At 42.8% G+C, this 20999-nt stretch overlaps 1 long non-coding RNA gene across 1 annotated transcript in view; it reads right to left on the bottom strand.

Annotated features, from left to right (window-relative positions):
* Positions 1-19426, bottom strand: part of LOC142411842 (uncharacterized) — a 146353-nt gene extending 126927 nt beyond the window's left edge. The window contains exons 1-2 of the long non-coding RNA XR_012776307.1: positions 19108-19426; positions 17976-18105 (exon numbers count right to left, since the gene is read on the bottom strand). This is a non-coding gene — a long non-coding RNA (uncharacterized LOC142411842). The remainder of the gene's footprint in view (positions 1-17975; positions 18106-19107) is intronic.
* Between the last annotated feature and the right edge of the window lie 1573 nt (positions 19427-20999).

The raw sequence follows: 20999 nt of genomic DNA, 5'->3' as shown, positions 1-20999 counted from the left end.
TCATTTCAAATGAGATTTTCAAGCTACATTGACTCAAAAATATTTTCAGGATGAGGGATATTAAAAACTGAGGAAAAGTCCATCTGCTCTGTATTTTCCGAGGGCAAACAACGCTGAAGCGTAGCACCGTATCTCAGCATAAAGGCCCTCCACACAAAAAGGATCCAGCAGCCAAATTCCACCCTCTACCACACTATTAATAATAGTTATTATTACTCGAGCTCCCCTAGCTATCCTGGGTGGTTCTCAGAAAACAATGGCACAGCCTTTGCCTTGAAATGGTAATCTTCCATGGAGACATGATACAACAGGCCAGAGGAGCAAAAATGAAAGAGGTGGGTGGGGACCGGGGAAGGCAGGACAACGGTCACAGTAATATGATCACTCCTTATATCCTGTAACTATCTTGATGCTCCCATTAAGTGATTTAATTAATGACTTAGATATATTTCCAGGAAGGATTGAAAAGAGTATAGAGAAGAAGGGTGTGGCAAAAATGTTTAGGAGCAATAACCAGGAAGGCAGACGGGTGAAAGTAAAACCAGTAGTTAATGAACACTGGAATTAAGGAAACTTGGATGGATTTTGCTTTATGACACAGCCTGTGGTCGAGACATTACAATGCCTCACTCACATGTGGATTCTTGGGTGTCTAGCAAGGTGTGGGACCACGTCATAGCCAAAACATTTATGGCGTCTCCCTCATCAGTGCAGCTTCTTTGTATCACAAAACTTGGAGAGAGTTAAAATCTCCTTGGTGAACAGCTTCAGCATTTAAGAGGGAGGGAGACAGATATGCAAACAAACAAAGAGACCATGAAAAACAACTTTTACTTGGGAAACCAGCTTCCAAACATGCAGAGCATTAGAGAACTGGTGTCATGAGTGTGAAGGGACCGTGCATCCTCCAGTCACCATCAGAGAGTGGCCGGGCAAGCTGCAAGGCTCTGGAGAAATATGCCACCTGGATTTAGGGCCCTATGGATACACTCAGGGTATTTTGTTGCTTTCAGAGATGGCCCTGCAGCACTTCCCCTAAAGACAGCAAGTCTTGTAGCCTGACCTGATTTCCCGCTGTCTCTGACATCACTCAGCTCAAAATGCTTGCAAAAATGGAGCAGATAAAAATGAAAACATAGTGGTCCTTACTACAGATCATCTTTCTGTTCCATATAAAGAGTAGGCATGCCTTTGCCCTTAAGCTCTCAGGACAGCTGAGGAAGACAATAAGTTTTATTTAATGGAAGGCAAATGGGTTCTTGTTTTTCCTGAAAAGTTATTTTGATTTAAAAAGAAAATCTATCAAGCTTTCATTTGCAAAACCAAATTTTAGCACAAACAAAAAATGACTGTGAAAAACCCTGTTTGGGCTGAAAAGGCACTTCTTGTAACTAACAAGGTTTGCCTGACTTGATCGTTATTCTCTACCAGCACTTGCCACCCTTCACTGAAGAAAACCTCATGTCTCGTCTCCCCCTGCGAACAGGACTCCCCATGTGCAGATGGAGATGTGAGCAGGAAACAGGGCTTGTGCACCACCACAGCAGCGTGTAACAGAGTCATGTTAGCAAAACAAGAGGTTTCCTCTGCGTGTGTTTGTCCTGGAGAAGCTGGGACATACGCACTGGCTCTCGCCCCTTCGCTCAGAACCACGTTGTGCAGCACACCTTGGTCCCTTTCAGCAGGCAGACCTCATTTTGGTCAGCGCTAGAGGCTGACCTGCACAATAAACAAACGCAGACCTCCAAATCGCTACGCGTGCTCCCACTCTGAACTTGTGCACCACGCATACAGTATTTCACTGAATAAGCAAAGTGATTTCAGGAACCAGGAAGCTTTCTTCTGGCTCGGCCTGTCTGTTTGTTGGCCTTGTATACTCCCCAGGTGCAGAGGTGAGCATGAGGTAATCACACCTAGTGAATATGAGGTTTAGTCTATAGGAAACCAGCGGAATTTATGTAATTTTGGCATGCAGTGCCTTTCTTCTCTGTAAATTTAGCAGTGAGTAGCATGCTCGGCTCCAGAACAGTGTGTGCACTATATTACATGCGGATCCTCCTAACCTTACTGCATTAGAGGCTGAGCCTCCGTGGGGGAAAGGGGCTATGACCTTGGGCATCGGTCATCAGACACTCCTGATGTCCTCCTCAGCACTCCGGTACTCCCATCTGAGTTGGAATACCTGGTTCGCACTCAAAAAAGGGATTTGAACTGAAACGATGTTTGTTTCCTGCCAGAACCTAAACTCTGTGTTAAAGGTACATTTCCCAAATGATGCTAGAAGTACAGTGTTTATTCTGGCTTTGAGAAGAGTTGGAAAAGGATGTTCAAGGATAGGAAGAACCATTTAAGCAAGGAAGAACCTCTTCTCCCTTCAGCCACAGGCTCAAGGGAGAAGAGGAGGGAGGGAAAGACCAATCTCTTTTCTTTTATATTTTTTAATTCTCCTGAGTGATTCAAAGATTTTGAGGCAGCAGCTGAATTAATGCTGTATCTTCAGGCTAGGCACAGCTCATATACAAGTGACAACAGTCCAACGGCTAGAAAAATCCTCTGAAACAGAGAGGACTTCCTTCTGAATGGCATTTTTTTCAGGTCTCATTCACAGCCTGCAAAAGTGAATGCTCAACTCAGTACAGCTCTGCCTGCAACGGGGCTGCTCTCGCCCCGGTGCGTTTACTTAACTCCCACCAAGGTTAAGGGACTCCCCTGCCTCGCAACAAACCATATTCCCCCTGAGCTCTCTGCACATGCAGGAGCTCTCTGACTTACCCCATGCATGTGACATTAACAGAGCACTTCAATCTGCAGATGAAAAGCACCCTCAAGTATAGATCCCACAGCCCAGCTGGGACAATCTGTAGCAGCCATCGAGCAAAAGCAGCATGGCTTTTATACCGGCTGTGACAGAAGGAAACAAAATCATAGCAAGGACACAGACATTGAGAGGATGACAATATGCAGAAAGAATTGCCATTATTCCCCCTACTCAGCACTCATGAGGCCGAAACTCTAACGCTGTGGCCAGATTTGGGCCCTCCGGCGTATAATATGGATATATTTGCACATCAACAAACTGGAAAGAGTCCAGCAGAGCGCCACTAAGATGGTTGGGGTTGACAAGGAGAAGCTGAGGGCTTGTTCAGCCTGGGGAGGAGAAGGATGAGATGACACCATACTGCACTCTTCACCTGCCTGAGAGGTTGAGAGAGGTGATGGAACCAGGCGGTTCTCAGAGGTGCTCAGTGAAAGGACAGGAGGCAACAGGCACGGCACGGGAAATCCTGCCTGGACATAAGGAAGAAGTTCCTTATGATGACAGTGGAACAGGGACCAAGGAGGTTATAAAATGATCTCCAACTTTGGCTTTTCAAAACTCAATTAGTAATACCCTGCATGACTTCATCTAGATTGGAAGTTAGCTCTGAGCAGATGGTTCAACTCGAGGCCTACAGAGATCTTTCCAAACTCAGTTTTTCTATGAGTTTATGATCACTGAGCCTTTCTGAGGTGTTACTAAGCACAAGGCTGCACCTTCAGCCTGCTTTAATTTATGCTTTAATTTACTCCAGTGGAAAAAATGCCTCTGTCTCCTGATGAAATGCCTCCCTTTGTGACTTATGCTCACATGCAGAAGACAGGATTTCTTCAGAGCTGGCCCCAAATCACAGATCTGCCAGAGAAGAAAATGACCCTGGATCTGATTTCTGTACAAAACTCACTCATATATGTTCCTCCATGGTCATTTCTTCACACAGCCATACAGAAACAAGCAGAAGAGTCTAGTCTTTCTGAGGCCAGGAAAAAAGGGAGTAAAGCAGCTTTATCCACCACTAGCATTTTACACCCTGACACCAGAGATACATTAGCACAGATTTCTTTTTTTTCCCCTGCAGAATATATCCACGTTGGTGCTTCCCAAGCAACAGTAACAGAAGGCTGCAGTCCTATTTGGAATTAAAATGTCATGATAACAACTACAGCAAAAGCTGCCATCTCTTCTATGCAAAGGGTTGAGGATTTGGGGAAGGGTTTTGCGTGTTTGTTCGTGTTTTCAGTTTTTTTTATTGCAAAATGCTTTTGCAGATACAGGTCCTTTACCAAGTTTAAACTTTGAATTCCATTTTGACTCCTAGCTCCCCACCTTAGAAATCAGCAGAGCCCTTTCAATGAACCAAAGGCTTGAACTTAAAGGAACAAAACATATTGTTCTAAAGGTAAATACATTTCACAGCTTATTAGAGTTGTTCATCCTCACACTCTCAGACAATGAGTTTTAAAAGTTTTTCAAAGTCATTGAGCCATCAGTCCTGTCATTAGATTTTTAAAATGTATTAGGTTCCTCGTTATGTGGCTACACTGTCCCCTGTGCTATGGCACATGTACCGTATAAGAAGCTGTGAACTTCTGCACGCTAGTGCTTCTGGGTTCTTTATTTTGTTTTACCAATGAGAAACATTTTATATGAATACAAGACTTTATTGTAAAAAAAATTATATTTCCCCAGTGTCTTTTTGTGTCAACAGAGGACTTTACTGGCAAGTAATGAGTTTGCACTAAGCAGGCAAACACAAATAAATGAAATCTATGTGGATAACCAAGTGTTGTGTATGTATCTATTGTATCTCCAAGGATTTAAAAAAAAAAAAAAAACAAAAAACCAACCAGCACAAGAAATCTGGTCCTTTTAGAAAACAATAGCCATTTATGAAACATTTTTGCCACTTACATTTCCAGAGAAAAATTAACCCCCAGCCCGTATGCCCTAGGTTTTTAATTAGTCATTATATACCCAATCATGTATATGGTGACCTATCAAAAGCATATATGCTAAATACTTATGCATTATAACAATTAATATTAATTTTTGTTAATACAGTATTTAGATTTTTGCCTCCCTTAGCACTTTCTATATTTCTCCCTGACCTGTTCAGATGAGCACAAAGTCTTGGTGAAATACCTTGTGGCAGTCAGAAGAACAGTTCACAAAGACTGCAAGTAACAAAAGCGTTTGAATAACCAGAGCTGTGTCACGCGCCTAACCTTTTCCTAGCTGTATTTAGGATAAAGGATATTTGGCTTGCAGAGGCGCAGTCTAGCTGATATAATTGACCTTCTCAAGAATATCCGAACAAGATCCAGAATTTGCTAAATATTCAGAATGTTTGCCATAGGATTGTCTCTGAGAACTGACAATTTATGTACATCGCAAAAGCAGCGAGTCTGCGCGTGTCTTCAGTCCCTTTCACACACAGACTGCTGGACTAGACAGACCTCTGGTCAGACCCAGGACAGCCATTCGCATGTTCTTTTGCTCACTTTATCTTCAAATACTACAGCGTTACAGTTTCTCCGCAGCACTCTTCACTCATTCACCAGTGTGCCGGTCATTTTGCTCCAGTCATGCTCCCTTCAAAAGGGAGCCAAAAGAGCTGGAACAGCTATTCCGGTGTAAGGGTCAGCCAACAATGCAGAAAATTGAAGGGCACAGCCCATTTTGGAAGGCAAAGCTCCAGACTGTGAGGACAACCAGGGAACTGAGGGCAGGCTCCAGTTACCCTCTCTAGCAAAGGAAATCACAGGAATCACCCAGATTTAGTTTGTTCAGATAGAGAACCTGCTAGCCCCCGCAGCACTGGCAGCTCCTGCATGGGTGCAGGTCGGTGTGTGTGCCCCCCTGCGTAACTCTAACCTGGGCAGGAGGAGGGCAGCTCCGCACCGGGCTGTGCGGAGGGGCTGGGAGAGACCCCCTCCTCATCCGCCCTGCAGAAAAGGCAGCAAAGGCAGATTTTTATTTCTTGCATCTCACTTTGAACTACCTCACAAACATTGGAGTGAGTTTGCTTATCGCAGGCATTCCCAAGGAGATTATAAACACTCACTCTGCACCTTGCAGAGGGGAACAGGCTGGAAGTAGGTTCAGAGCTGCCGCGGGCCCCTGAGCTTGGCCTTTCGGTTTGCTGCAGCACTGGAATTCTCAAAGCCATTTAAGAGATTTAGGTGCATATGTCCCACTGATTTCAATGGAGACAAAGGGTTAAACTTCTCCAAAAGTTTAAAAATCCCAGCATAGACGTAGGACTGGCTTCACCACCACTGTGCTGGAACTTGGCAACGGTTTAAGAGGACACATCAACACTAAACAACAGTTTGGAACAGGAAGAGAAGATGAATATCTAATCCGATTGAAACTCCAGAGGAAATATCATGCGGGCTGACTGGAATGGACCCAGGAGTCTCACGCTAACAGCTCTGGTCTTACGAAAAGTTCTCCTCTGCTCGGGGTCTCTCACTACCCGTCATCAATGCTGCACGTCAGCATCTGGAAGCAGCACTGCATTTTTTGTAGCCAGAACCTCACTCTTACAGAACAACTAAGATCAGTCATGTATCTTTTAAAATCAAAAACAGTCCGTTAATACGCTCGGTCAGGGATGTTTGGGAGGAGATAGAGGTTCAAATTTTTTTTTTTGTTCTCTTATACAGAATGTATGAAACAAAAGTCTTCCAAAACATAAATGCTTCCTACTTAGGGTACCTAGTAGTGGGAGCATTGCCTTGTTGCTTCAAAAGGAAAAATAAATAAATACCTAAAGTCTTTCCACGCAAAAGTCCTAGAAGACTCCAAATTTCCCGGTTATCTAGGAAAAACCATTTACGCGAATGCCGTTTCCCAACACACAAGCTATAAATCGCCTCCACCTTCTGTGCAAGGACATCCCAAGAACTGAAACACCAGAAAACTGGGAAGCCAGCCAAAACCTTAAAGAGCAGTTGATCACGGTTCCCACACCAAAGCTGTTACATATGAAGTCTGTGGTGTCTCGGCGTTCTTCCTGAAGGCTGTTCTCATGCAGATACAGTAGAATGTGAAGAAACCAGTCTCTCCCAGCCTATGCCCATGGAAAAAAATGCTAATGCACTGAAGCAGGGAGAAGCTCCCACATAGAAGAAACTGCGCTGGTGAATGGCTGCACACACAGACTTCAGACGTTCGTCTTGGCAAAGTTACCGATGCTGGGAGTAGATTCTTTTGGGGAAAGAAGTTGGCTTTTTGAACTTCCCATGATTCATTTCTTAGCATGGCTCCCTCCTAGATCTTTATGGGCAAATTTTAACAGTCCTGTCCTGACAGTCCTGACACCTGACTTTTACTCCTACAAGCTGCAAGATGCAGAGGCGCTTCAGCCTGGCCTAAGTCCAAGTTGGTGGGTTTTTATTTATTTTTTAATAGTCTGGCTAGTTTTTAGCTGGATCAGTTTTCTGATACGGATCATTGCCATGAAGACTAATGCTGGAGCAAGGGAGGCAGCAGAAACAAACATCTGGGGCTAGAAGAGAGTTGGATGGGATTTCCCTTTTGCTGACAGCTGACACTTATTTCACTATGAAGTGACCATGTAACAGCTTCCTCACTTGCTTTTGTGAACTCCTTCTTGACACACCACCACACACTGCATCTATTCCATTGCTTGTGAAACTATCCTAGTTTCACTCTATCTGAGAAAGATCTCCTATGCGGCTTTAAACAGCTTGTGAATGCATCTACCTGAGCAGAGCACATTCCCCCAGTGCCCAACACACGTGCTGCCTCTCAGCCGGTCTGCAGTCTGAAGACCAGCCGGACTCTGTCCAGGTGTTGATGTTCTTCTTAGTGCAATATGTGACCGTTGAGTTTTCACAGAGGTACCAGTGGGAGAGAGGGAGCAGAAGTATATTTTACACTCTGGGCATTTTACTACTTTTCCAAAGCAATATGTCTTTTTACGAAGTAGAAGACTCCAAAAGAGAAATGGCCTAACATAGGAAATTCAGGGATTGAAAAGAAAATAACCGTTAGCGTTCAGGAGTGCTTGGTTCTACAGCTTTTGTTTATTCACTTAAGAAACAGAATATGCCTATATTCCCTTTTCCCAAATTCCCATTGGTCCCCTCTGCTACATCAGCTCATGCCGCACTTTTAAAAATCCCATTTAAATCTCATAAATTGTTTTTTAGAACGAGGTAGGGAATAAAGCCTTGGCAGCATTCAGCCCCAGGCACAGGCATGGTTCGGCGACGCTGCCACTCGCAGACGGACGGCTCCCCCTCGTGCTTTTCCCACACAGACAATCCCTGCCCAGGAGGTGAGACTGCCTTGCACGCAGCCGTACGCGCATGCTGTGCGGACGCTGATAGAGTGTTCAACGTCTCTGATGTACAACGATGACATTTAACAAAGGACACTTAAATCTCAACTCCTTATTAAAATGTATTTAATAACTGAAATCATACTAAGCGTGGTTTTATCAAGGTGATCCGGTCAGCGTGAGGTCTTGCATGGCAGTGTTTTTGTTTTACTGGACACACTAAATGCTTCCTCACGTGAAAGAGCCAAAACAAGTGTCAAAATATTAATGGCCACTGCCTAAGGAAGCAGAAGTTTTTGTGCTGGCCGTTCTTGGGTAAGCGAGGTTAGGTGATGCGATGAAGTTATTACTCTGTCAGTCCAGCTGGGCAGCCGCCTTCCGAGACAAATGCAAAACATCACCCTTTGCTTATTTCTGCAGCTTATTCTGTGTCTAAGCATCTAACCAATGCGAAACTGTTTGCCCTCAAGATTTCAGGGATCCATGATTGCAGAAATAAATGAAATAAATCAAAGGGAAAAGGTGTATGTTTAATCTGGATATCCCCTTAGTGGAGCTATTTGTGCATAACGCTGCAACAATTCGATACTGAGATTAGACATTGCACTTCTTTGCACAGAGTATCCCTAAAAAAGTGGTCTGTTGTAAACCAGGGACCTATGCAGCTTTCTGAACAGAAAAAGTTGGCCCAAGTCATGTTTGGATTATTCAAAAAATGACCTATCCCAGCAGGACTTCGCTAAGCTTAGCTGGGCATTTTCTATTTAGATCCCACTGTCAAGGTCCAAAAAAAGATCTGCACTTAAACCTTCTTTATACCAAGGATTCAAACCCTGGCACTTCACTTTCCTTCTCTGCATGTATAAAACATTTTGACCCACAGGACAATTTTTATGCACCTTGAGTGTCTTCAACTGCAATAAAGCACTCACTTTTCAATACTCTTGACAAAGCCAAAGCCATTTTTTGCACAACCCACTTTCTTCTCAAGTCACAAATCCCACTTGGAAACTCTTGTGAATTGGACACATAACAATTAACAGCCACACAACAATTTGAATAAAAAACACCCCTGAAGATCTGCAAAACTGAAGCATCTAAAATGAAATGCAAAAAGTCCAGCCTCGGAAAGACCCTCAATCCCTAAATCCAGTTTTATTGCCAAAATCTGCCACAGGCTTTGGAAAACAGTTGCCGTAAGGGAAGAAATAAGGACATTGCAGCCTAATTTACTTTTTAAGCATTGTCATTGGTATTATTTCATCAAGTTATGTAAAGGATTTAACTTCTCCCTAGGTCTCTATCAGCACTTATTCAAGTAATGACAAATCTGATTTGTTACAGGAAAAAGTTGTGTGTACCTTAACCCCATAAGTATGTCTCAGGACTGAAGAACATCTACTACCAAGCTTACAGATCTCTCTATAAAAATTGAATACATTGCACATGGCTTTTTCATTCCCACTGTATATAGCCTGTCTAGCCTGAAATGGGCTCAGTAAGATTTGTGATTAAATCCTGACTGCTCCGAAGCGAGAGAGACTTCTGTCAGGGACTTCAGGGGAGCCGTATTTCACTTCTGGAATTTACCTTGTCTTTAGCTACACACGCATGGCACTTACAATATGCTCGCATGCAATCTACCTATCTAGCTGTCAATAGCAATGTTTTTAAAAGGTTTTGTTGTAATTGGTATCTTACTATACATTTTTCACCACTTACACAGAATTTTTCATTTTACGCACTACATTAGTAGATTTAGCAGAAGCAAACCAGTGCAAGTGATTTGGATATAATGTTATAGCTGCCCTTATTCCAAATGATCTGGGAATTTATTTCCCATTGCACACAGGCGCCAGAAGGTACTGATTGCATCCTATGTATCTTAACACAGTGCTGTACCCAAGGGAAATTCAAAGTTTAAGGACACAGACTCATCCTCTGCACCAGTCACCAGTCCACAGCCTGTAAACACACGCAGCCCAGCAAAAGAGTGGTGGCTGCTGCCCACTGCTTTTCTGAGATCGGTCGGCTAGTTTGTCCTCTACATATGCTCAAATAATGCAGGACAGAGTCTCAGAGGAATCTCATACGGCCAAAATACTCTGTAACAAAAAGTTACAAAATACTCTCACAAAAAGTGAAGCTGCACTTTTAAAGAAAAGGCTTCTGCACAGGTCAGGCGAAAATCTGGACTGTGCTAAGGAAAGCTCTAAAGACACATGGGACTCCTCGTGATGGTACCGACAGCAGGCGTGTTTACCCCCAGAACCTGCACGGGGACTTAAAAGTGAATCTAATGGGAAAGGCAAAACACGTTTTTCCATAGAATTTTCCAAGGGGATCTAGCTTTTCCATTTTTAACCCCGCTTCAGTTGCTCAACTGCTGCAGAGAAAAATTAGGTCCTTCGCTATGCTTTGGACACCAGCATCGAAGTGAGAATTTGACTTTCTGGATCAAAACAGAACAGTGTCACCAAGCATGCTCAGACCCAGAGTGTTCATCAAGGACCGTAAGTGGAGCCTGTTTCTCTTTCTACACTCTTCAGTAGTTCCTGTAGTTGATGTTTGTTCTCCCAGTGAGGTGCGGAATTTTTTCAGCAGAAAAGAGAGGTTTTGTCACAGGGGAAAACACCAAGAGATTAAGCTCTGGTGGCTTTAAGCTACCCAGTGACGTGAGCTTGCAAACTAATATCTGAAAGAGAACTTCTGCTACCAGTCTCCATCATTCTTTCTCCAGGCTGTTGCCACTTTCTTCCACAACTCTTCCACAACACTTCCACAATTGACACTTCTTCCTGCAAAGATGCAGTCTCAGCTTGTGGAGAGGGCAACCAGGTGGATGCCCGGAGACACAGATGACTGCATGACCATCAACAATTCTTCAGGACAAAACCCGACTCTCACTAATTGTATGGTACATAAGGTAGCCTGGAACTTCACCAGGGATTTTAGGCGATACCCAAGTATAAATGACAGCACATGACAATAATGGCCATTAGCATTTTTCCCCTGTGCAGAGTCTACATTCCCGTTTCCTTGAACTAGATGATGTTTTATGGACATAAGCCTGCAAAGGGCCTTTTGCCATAACTATTCTATGTTTCTTCACTCTTGTTCAGATGGTGGGAGAATTTTTTTTTTTTGTTGCCCCTAACGTAAAATTGCCAAGAATAACTGTTGCCTCTCCTAAAATGGCAGCTGTAGCCCTGTGAAAACAGCCCCGGTGGGTTCCTTTCTGAAGTGACAGCAGGTCTTACCGACATCAAAGGGGACGTGAGGTTTTTAGTGAGGGCTGTTTGTTGATTTTTTCTCCAGTGAAGTGATATTACATGGCATTTCCAACCCTCAATCCTATTAAGTGACAGAACTACCTAATAGCACTCATTAAATAACATAACTTGGTGTCAGAAATTCACTGACAGGCTCATGCAATTGAAGTGGTAGATTTATGCCCTAAAACAATGTGGGTTTGGTGTTATTGTTACAGTTTTTTTAATAAATGTCATTTATTTTAACAGGTGAAAGCATAAGACCCAGGACAGTTCATTAAAAGGCTATCACTGATCAGCACATAACCAAATAGAAAAGTGGGTGCCTGAATTTTACATTTAGAGGGAAGAAAGTGTTAAAAGCATGTTCATCGCTGCACTTCTGAACCCCTTCATTTCTTGGAGATCATTTCTTTTGTGACACCAACCTACTCTGCAGTGTTGTCACAAGGCAGTCCTGTGTTGCAACAGTATTCAGGAACTTTCCACCTTTCTGTCCAAGGAGATATCCAGAATTATGCATAAATGAAAATATTAATCCATTTTTCCCTTTTTTTTTTTTTTTAAGTTATCTGTTCCTTATGGGCCCAAAGCAAACACAGATAATAAAAACATTAAGGTCTCAAATACCATCATCATCCCTTGCTCTCAGTCAGCCATTAACAGCACATTTTAAACCTTTAACCCAATGTATTTATCTTGTGGAGTGAATGACAAAGTTCGTCAGTGTTCACAGAAATAAGGTCATCAATGATTTCTTGCTTCTTTCTTTCTGCAGCTCTCACCCTCCTGGAGCCTGAAGTGCTTTTTACCAACTGATATGCAAGTGATAACTGCAGCTTTCCTGAGGTGGAGATCTGGCAGTGGTTTACATCAGAATGCAAAGAGAGCGTGAGGTGTAAGACAGGGAACAGCCAACTGTCTGCCTGAAATCCACCTTAACTCTCAACAGGCAAAGTAGAATTCAGAAAATGTGCTACATTCAACAACATTACAGCTCAAAAAATGGTGTTAGGGGTTTCTTGATTCACATTTAATTTCTGAATTGTTATATAGATGCAAAAAGTATTAGAAACCAGAATTTCTGTAGAATATCTGTAATAGGAAACTCTTATTTCTTCCCTACAAGAGAAGCCTACTTTGCAAGTTGCCAGTAAACTACCACATTAAAAAACAAAGCAGAAAACGTGCACTACATAGTGAGCAATTAAGTTTTACTGGTAAGTGGCCACCCTCATGTGAGATCCCACTAGAATTAATTGAGTACTCATGTGAGCAACTGTTCACCAAAATGAAAAGTAATTCACAATCTGGGCTAAAGGTCTGTAACCTGTACAGACAAATCCTCCCAAGGTCTACCCCTCCACACTGAAAATTCATGTTTTTCATTATTTCTCCACCTGCCCTTTCTTACCACCCACACAACAAAAATCTCTCTAGGTTATTCTATCACCTTAGGTTATAAGAGTCAGTCCCTCTCTGGAAAGACAGAAGGATGTTATGGGGCTGTTTTCAGCCATGACTAGCATAGATCAAATTTTCATCTTCTTAATGCTGTGAGTAATTTTTCATTTGTAGCCGCTGGAGGATGGTCAAGCCTATAGGCAAAGGTTTAGAAACATCCTCTCTTGTATTCTTACAGTCTGTTGTATTCTTACCGATATAGAAAGAAGCAGTATCATCACCGGCAAATGCAGAGGCAGACCGGATCACTTCAGTGGCAGAGTCCTAAAACACATTGCTTTCAGAAATTCCCACCCCTTGGCTGTCTTTTCACTACAATTTATCATCAATGCAATGATGTAAAAGAGTGCACTGCAAAGGAGATCAATTTCTCAGTTAAAAACAAGTAATCAGAAGAGAGCAGGGAGTTATTCTTAGTGGAGAGCATATAGTGATCTACTCTACACAACAGTCTCGCAAGTAATGGCAGTGAAACGCCTGATGGTGCAGTCAAACCGGACAGGCTGAACTAGCAGCCGGTTGCCACCTCAGCCATGGTCTCATCCTTCCCTCCAAAGCTGCTGGCACCAGTACTTGCCTGACCCTGCAGTGAACTGACTCAACTCACTACGCTGGTTGACAACTAACCAGGAGGGAAGAAGTTAATCAGCTCACGGGGTCATATAAGCACCAGCACTGATGGGAGGGAGGGCATAAGCTGCAGCCTGAGGAAGCAGCAAATTGCAGTGTTCCCGAGGATGGAAATGAGTAGCCACAAACTTCTTCAACCACTGAACCCGCGGAACGGCACCCTGCACAGCTGCTTGCTTCCTCGTGCCAAGTCGAGCCAATCTAGTGAAGTTCACATTTTCTGTTGTCGTGATAACAAGGTCACATACGGGTACGTTCACATCAGGTTAAAACCGAATAATGAAATCAAGGAGGAGACCATGACCTGGAAAAGGACTGTCTCCATACAACCCTGCACGGGAACAGTAAGAGATGTGAACTGCCACTGATATAACCAAGCCCATTTGGAGGTAAGTACAGTAACACAGCTGAGCTGGTCTAACAGCTCAATGCTGCCAAAAGGTCTGTCCCACAACCTTCTCTCTCTTCTCTTTTCCAGCACAACTCCCCATCACACAATCCTGCCCTCTCCTTTATGCTGCTTTCAACATTTACCGGACCTTCACTGAGCACGCTCAGCCTGCTAACTGCACAGGAAATCCTCACTGGTTTTTTCCCAGGTTAGTTTTCTGCAGGTGTAGCGAGTTGGATCTGCTCAGACAGGAGTACAAGTGCTAGGACAGCACAAGGGAAGCGGTGGGGATGTGCAGTCAGACACAAGGAGGAAAGCAAGGGGAACTTTCCAATTTCATGGGATCACAAAATAATTCAGGTGTAAAGGGAGCTCTGGAGGTCATCAAGTCCAGTGGCAGTGAATCACTGTCTTTGGCTCTGCTATATCATTGAGGCGAGAAGGCAAATCAGCCAGCAGCCTTCTGGCTGTGTCATCCAAAACACAACTCTCACAATTTTCCTATGACATTTTTAATGGAACATGAATGTTGTTGCTAAAATGACTTCTTTTTGTACCCTAAAGGAATAAAATAAAATATTCTTCCTGGAAATAACAATTAGCAGTTATCCCCTGACTATAACACTCTAAGTAAAGGCAGAATGCTCTAAGGAATAGCAAAACAATGCAGTGAATATTTGTGCAGCAGGAAGAGTTTGGAGATGTTTGTTTACCATACAGTTTCTTCCTACTTGACAGATTCCTAAAGAACCCATATAAAGAACTCTGATTATTAATAGAGTCAGATGGCATGAAACGGTATTTCTAACCTGTTTATAAATGGTCTAAAGGAAATTACAAATACATAAAAAACAAAACCAAGTTTACAGTAAAAGGGCAGAGAGCTAAATTCATTCTTCCAGTAAGCAATATGTTATATGAAACTGAGCTGAGTACATCTGCCATCATTTTACCTGGAAAAAATCAAAGTGGGGAGGGGAGGAAAGATTTTTAGTTTGCCAGTTTTTTGCAAAAGCAAAACAAAAGGAAAAAGCCCATATATTGTAGTAACCTATTGTACATATGGATAAGTAGTTTAAGTAACACATACAATGATTTCACAATGTGCTTTGAAAAGATTCATTAATGTCTTTGGAAATATGGGAAAGTAATTTATAACACCACATAAAAAAGTAATAGAGGGTCCAGTCCTGTCACCACTAACTTAAACTGGGCAGAGTTGAGCTTTCAGGACCTTCCGACAGATTTAGAACATTTTTCAACAGCCTAGTTCAGATATTAGCAAGCCCCAGCCTGGCTGGCTCCCACCACATCCCCACTTGCTAAATTACTCTCTTTTCCTCTCCCCCCCCCCCGCCTTTATTATAATTTAAAACAAAAATATTTTTTACATGTTGAGCATTTGTATATTCGGAAACAGTGCCTGCCTTTTCTCCATTCTGACAGCTCTGAGCACTGATAGCCATTAGCAGCCTGCAAGTCAAGAGATGCAGACCAGCCAGATACACCAAGTCAGAGCAGCCCACCCTCGACAGCACCCCTGAAACCACCAGAGTTTTGTGAACTTCTGATTTTCTGTATCATACTGCCATGAAAACCAACGTCTCCTACACAATCAGAGGGCAATTCTTGAAATGCAAAGGGAGTTAAGTTTCCAGAGCCCTTTATGATCTGAAAGAAACATTTTCCCTTTGTCTACACAGTAAGAGAAATGACAAGGATGAACGTATGGACTGAGAGGCTGTGTTAGGGGACAGGCCGTTCTCCTCAACAGTACAATCTGATGTGGCACATTTTACAATGTGAGCCTGCACCAACGAAAGAGCCCTTCTCTTTCTCACCCCCTGTCAGCACTGCAGTTCGAAGTGGCTGCTGGAAACACCAAACCTCTGCATGTGGCACATGAGATTTCCATCATTATCCTGCAAACCAGTTGCACTTTCACAAGATGCTGCTCATCAGACCAAAATTCTGATGCAATTTATTTTAAAAGGGAAAAAACCACCCCAAACAAACCAATAATAACTTATTCTTTATCATGCAATCCCCTTGGCCAAGTCTGCATTACAGGGCACTTCCATTACTATCTTCTCTGGCTTCCATCTACAACAGACCCAGCATGCTCAGATCCAAAAGCACCACATTATGCATTAGGTGGCAAGGGCAAGGGCAATGATCTAGGGTTCTCATTTACCCTCTGCTTGTCTTGCAGCATTCATTTGTCCAGGAGAATTTCTTCATTAAGCATCTAAAGCCTTTTAGTTTCTGTCAAGTGATGCCACTTTGTGAACTGAAGCTGAAAACTTGAAGCCGTACAAACATAGTAGGACTCTGCCCACAACATGCGCTGAAACTCAGGAGTCCTCTAGGCTGCCTCCTTTAAAGCCAACTTTCCCTTCACCACCAATGTGTTAAACTCTACAACTCAGCCAAAATGAACCACAGCCTCTAAAAGACCTAGTGGTTCCTTCTGACAACCTGAACCAGGAGGAACAGCCAGCCAGAGGCTGGTACACCTGGGTACACCATAGCATCTCACAGTGTCCGCTCCAGCCCTGACTCCCTCTTCTGTCTCTAGATATCAACACAGGACCAGGCTTCAGCCCTTCTTGGTGAAGAATCCCAGGAGCTCTAGTTAAGCTTCAGTTGAGACAATCTGGACACACGCCCCATCCAGTTGTAGGACATAGATCAGAGCTTCTCCCATAGGGTTTTGAACCAGCCTTCTGGTTCATTGACTTTTGTTCCTCTACCGCATGGTTTGGTTCAGATTTAAACGCAGTGATAGCTTCTAAGTTCAGCTCTATTGCAAATGCCTCTATCAGTGCCTGGCAGTTCTTCACATTGCCAAGACAGCTCATCAAGTTAATGCAGGCTGCTATGTCTCTTCCTTCCAGTTTCACGTTGCCCACAAACAGCAAAACTTTTCCTATTCAATTCTCTTGCTACTCTTGAAAGGCTGAAACAACGTGGTAAAAAATCTCCACCATAGTACAGCCAGACTTCAGTAGGAAAGTTTATTTCTTGTGCTTTTATTACCTTGCTGCCACTTCCTAGCCATAAGATGGAAATGTGAAATTATAAAAAATACAATATTAATCAACCAATTGAGTTGCCAGTTCTAATTTTGGATAGAAAAATGGACAAAAATAATTAAAGGCTTACCAAAAAAGCAGATGGCTGGAGAGCGCTTCTGGCAGTCATGCTACTCGCACATAGGACCACTTGAGTTTAACAAATTGGGCAACAGAGAGAGTACTGAAATGGAAATTGGGGCTCTACTCCATTCAAATTCTTAAAAATGTTTGGTTTGGATTTGTACCTCTGCTGTAATTTACAACTCTAGATTAGATATAGCAAGAGTAATATTCTCGACTAGAAGAAAAACAGAATGACTAAACCATTTGCCAAATCACACAGATCGTCTCCCTGTATACAAATAATATCAACGTATAAATGGTTTCCTAAATAAAACCTAGTACTAAACGTGTCTTTTACTTACACAGCAACAAAGTTCTACCAGTAGTTAGAGCCCAAGAGACTTCCCTGACTCAAACTGCAAAACTTCTTCAAGCAAGGCCCATATCCCCATGTAAATGTGCAAGTTATATCAGCGTGAAAAAGAAACCCACAGCAACTTGAGATTTCACGGCCATCTCCATGCAGCACAGAGACCTCCCGCTGCAAGTGAGACTACATCCCAAAGCTGCTTGTTCTAAAAGCGTGCCCTTCACTGCTAATGAACTAAAGGGCAGTTGTTTCTAACTTCAGCCAGTTTTGAGACCATAAGGCATAGTGCAATACTTCCTATTTGATCAGGGAGGGCAAATCACTAAAACAATGGTAGTTATATCAATACAAAGGTACATAGGTAGTAGATGACACCAAAAAAGGAAGAAAAAAGACTCACTCCATCAGTCTTGCTGTAAGAAATCAGTTGCCTAAGTGTTTAACAGAAAAAACATGAAGGCCTTTGTCAGTGAGACGCCAGTTGCAGCTTAAACTGAATGTATGGCCAAATATGACGTCACCTACCACAACCAAAAATTAAGACTAAAGTTCTGCCAGTCTCAGGGACCAGTCACTCACCAGGGAACCGGTGGTTTTATATGCATGCCTTCCTGAAGAATCCAAAAATAACATTTTTCCACGGAGCAGAAATTCCTGTAGTGTTCACGCTCTTCGTTTCAGTAATGTTGCAATCCAAAGTGCCAGCCCTCTGTAATGAGGTAATCCGACAATGTAATTTGTAGTATTTTATTCTGTCAAAATTGATCTTAGTATTTCCATAGCAACTAGATCAAAACAAAAGATGGAGCAGACAGAATAAGTCTCTCCCTGCCACCACCCAGATTTTTATATAAATATATATGTACATATATAAAGCATTACACATATATAAAGTTAATGTTCATGATTCATCATTAAACAACGCTAGAAAAACAGCTCTGGAGAAATAGCAGCACAGTAGGATAACATTTAAAAAAAAGAAGTGCTAGCAAATGTGTAAACTGACATCAATAAAATATAAAAAAAGTAATTGTTCAATTATCAAACACCAGCGAACAGAGTATGTCTTTCCCATTAAATCCGTTCAGAAAAAGGTATTATCCGTTTCTGGTTGGGATAGATGGAAGTGAATATTGGCTTTGCTGACATGAGGTGAAGAATACAGTATCTCTCCCCCCCCCCCCCGAGAAAATCACATTTTAACCATTACTGTTAACATGTTAATGTTTAAGAAAGCTTGACTGCCATTTAGCTAGCTAAGCTTAGTTTTGGAAGTGCTGTATGCAATAGTCTTGCAAATGACTTTCAGTTTATTTTAGTGCCCTTGTAGGAGCCGAGCTGAGTCCAGACGCTGTGATTACAAAACGGCTCGGAAAACTCTGGATGTGGAACCCAATGCCATTTCCAATCAACTAATATGATTAATAGCAACACCACCCAGCCCCTTCCTTTTGAAACAAAGATTGATCCGTTACAATGGTGGGATAAAAAGCCTGGTTTTCCTACAGACCACTTCTCCTTAATATTGGAGTAGCTTCTGAGTATTTCTTAGATTTCAGTTAGATCCTGGACAGAGATTGCCAAACACACGCTGCGTGCACACGTACACCTGCAAGCTTCACATGTAAGCATGCAAATCCCAATACAGCCACATGGTTCCTAACTCGGGCTTTAAGGAGAGCATGAATCTCTCCTAACATGTGACACGTACCTGCTTCTAGAAATCTGCGCAGTGTCCAAGAACAATTTTCTGACTCCTGCGTAGCGTCACTTACAGCCTCTAGTATAAAATCGCGCAATGGTTTTAGACAGATCCATAAAATGGTTGGGAGGGAATTTCTGAGAACGGCATGTCAGCTGGGAAGAGGATGATATACGCGCTTTCGTTGTGCTGTATCGCTGCAGGTCCAGCCATGGTTTTGCTGCTGGCTGCCTTCCATGGAGGTCACCAGTACCTGCTACCCAAGCACGCTGTATCAGCCATGGTAAGGGACTGTGGCTGGAAGGCAGTTCATCTTCTAGGCCAACTGCTACTGCTTGTTAAGAAAAAGAGAGAATGTTAAGTTACAGAAATGCTGGTCATTTAAAAGAAACAAGCACTCTCAAAAGCAGGATATTTCTTTGATCCCAAGCTCTCCTGCTAGAAAACAGAATTTCCCCATCAGTTTAAGAAGGGGGATATGGTGGACAAAAAATTCTTGAATACAGGAATAAAATTGTGTGCACGCATAATTTGAAGCATAGGAATGTTTCCACAGATTACTCGCCCTCCTAAAATGAAACACACTCAAGTCTTTCACCTGAGTAAAGACCCTGACCCCGCGAAGCACTCTTCTACTTGATGGCAATTCCCTCGAGTAATGACAGTGAAGAATTCAATACTGGCAGAGGTTCAACTATATATTCATACTGAATTCACGGATGCTTCTTTAATAACTTCTGTCCATACATGGTCTTGTAATATCGGCATTTCAAAGCTTATCTTACAACTGACACAGACTTTGGCATGTCTGCACATTAATATACTTATAAAAATGTATGCAACGAGCTGTTACCTTTTTTAACTTCAAAACTCATTGATCTGCTGCTACAGCAGGAGATGCAAAATGCTTATTTAGGCAAGAGTGTTTAAGAAGTATAAAGATAAATGAAACTGCGGATTTCTTCCTAATTATCACCAGTTTGTGACTATCAGAGATGTACCTTTTCCATGTGAAACCCCTCATTACCCCTTCCTTCCAATAAAGGCAATCAACATTGAACTTAAAAAAAAAGTTCCCGTCTGCATCCAGTTTACAGGCTTTACCATCCTGCCCTTTGAAATGGAGTCTTGTACAAGGAAATTGGAGATAAAAAAGATTTTAAAATAAAACCAGTATTTATGTCTCCCAAATGGGAAGTTTGGAGCAGCAAGGGCAGGAAACGGACTGGTATTTAAGCTGATTACCCAAGCAAAGTCCTCTGCCTTTTCAGCAGTGCCATGGTCCCTCAGTAAAACCCTTTAAATTAATTGGAGTTTGGGGCAGGGGGAGGGGGGGGAAGATGTCAAATTTTATCTGGAGTGTTAGTGATGGCTGGCTGGAGAGGGGCTTTCAGGCCTGTTAATTGGGCCTGTTTGCTCCAACGCCACAAACACTTTGACATGAAATGTTCTAATAACCTCGCAGCGCAGGTGGCCGCCAGTGTCAGCCGGCTCCTGACGGCCCGGCCAGGCCTGTCCCTTCCACTCAGGGCCCGCTCGGCTGAGCCGGCGGCTTTGGGCCCGGCGGTCATTAACCCAAATGTTCTCGCTGTGTAGCTTAGCAACCAATTAAGTAGCCGGGATCTTTAACATTTGTACCAGAAATTCACACAAATAAAAGTCTTTTGGGCCATGCTGGCCTTATAGACATGGATCTTATTATGCTTTTTACCTAATTATCAACCTCGCTTTTTTCTTTATGCATCTGAAAAAGGACGGACGGTGGTTGAAGGCAAGCTCTGCCGAGCACAACTGGAGCACCGTTTCCTTCGGCAGTACTTCCATGGGTGTTGGCATACATATAGAAATCATACATATAGAAATTACATCTTCTCATTCACACTTGCACATAACTGACTAGA

This window comes from Mycteria americana, chromosome 6, assembly GCF_035582795.1.
Source record: "Mycteria americana isolate JAX WOST 10 ecotype Jacksonville Zoo and Gardens chromosome 6, USCA_MyAme_1.0, whole genome shotgun sequence".
NCBI classification, from domain to species: Eukaryota; Metazoa; Chordata; class Aves; order Ciconiiformes; family Ciconiidae; genus Mycteria; species Mycteria americana.
The sequence above is the reverse complement of the archived record's forward strand: the minus strand, read 5'-3'. Positions and strand labels throughout refer to the sequence as shown.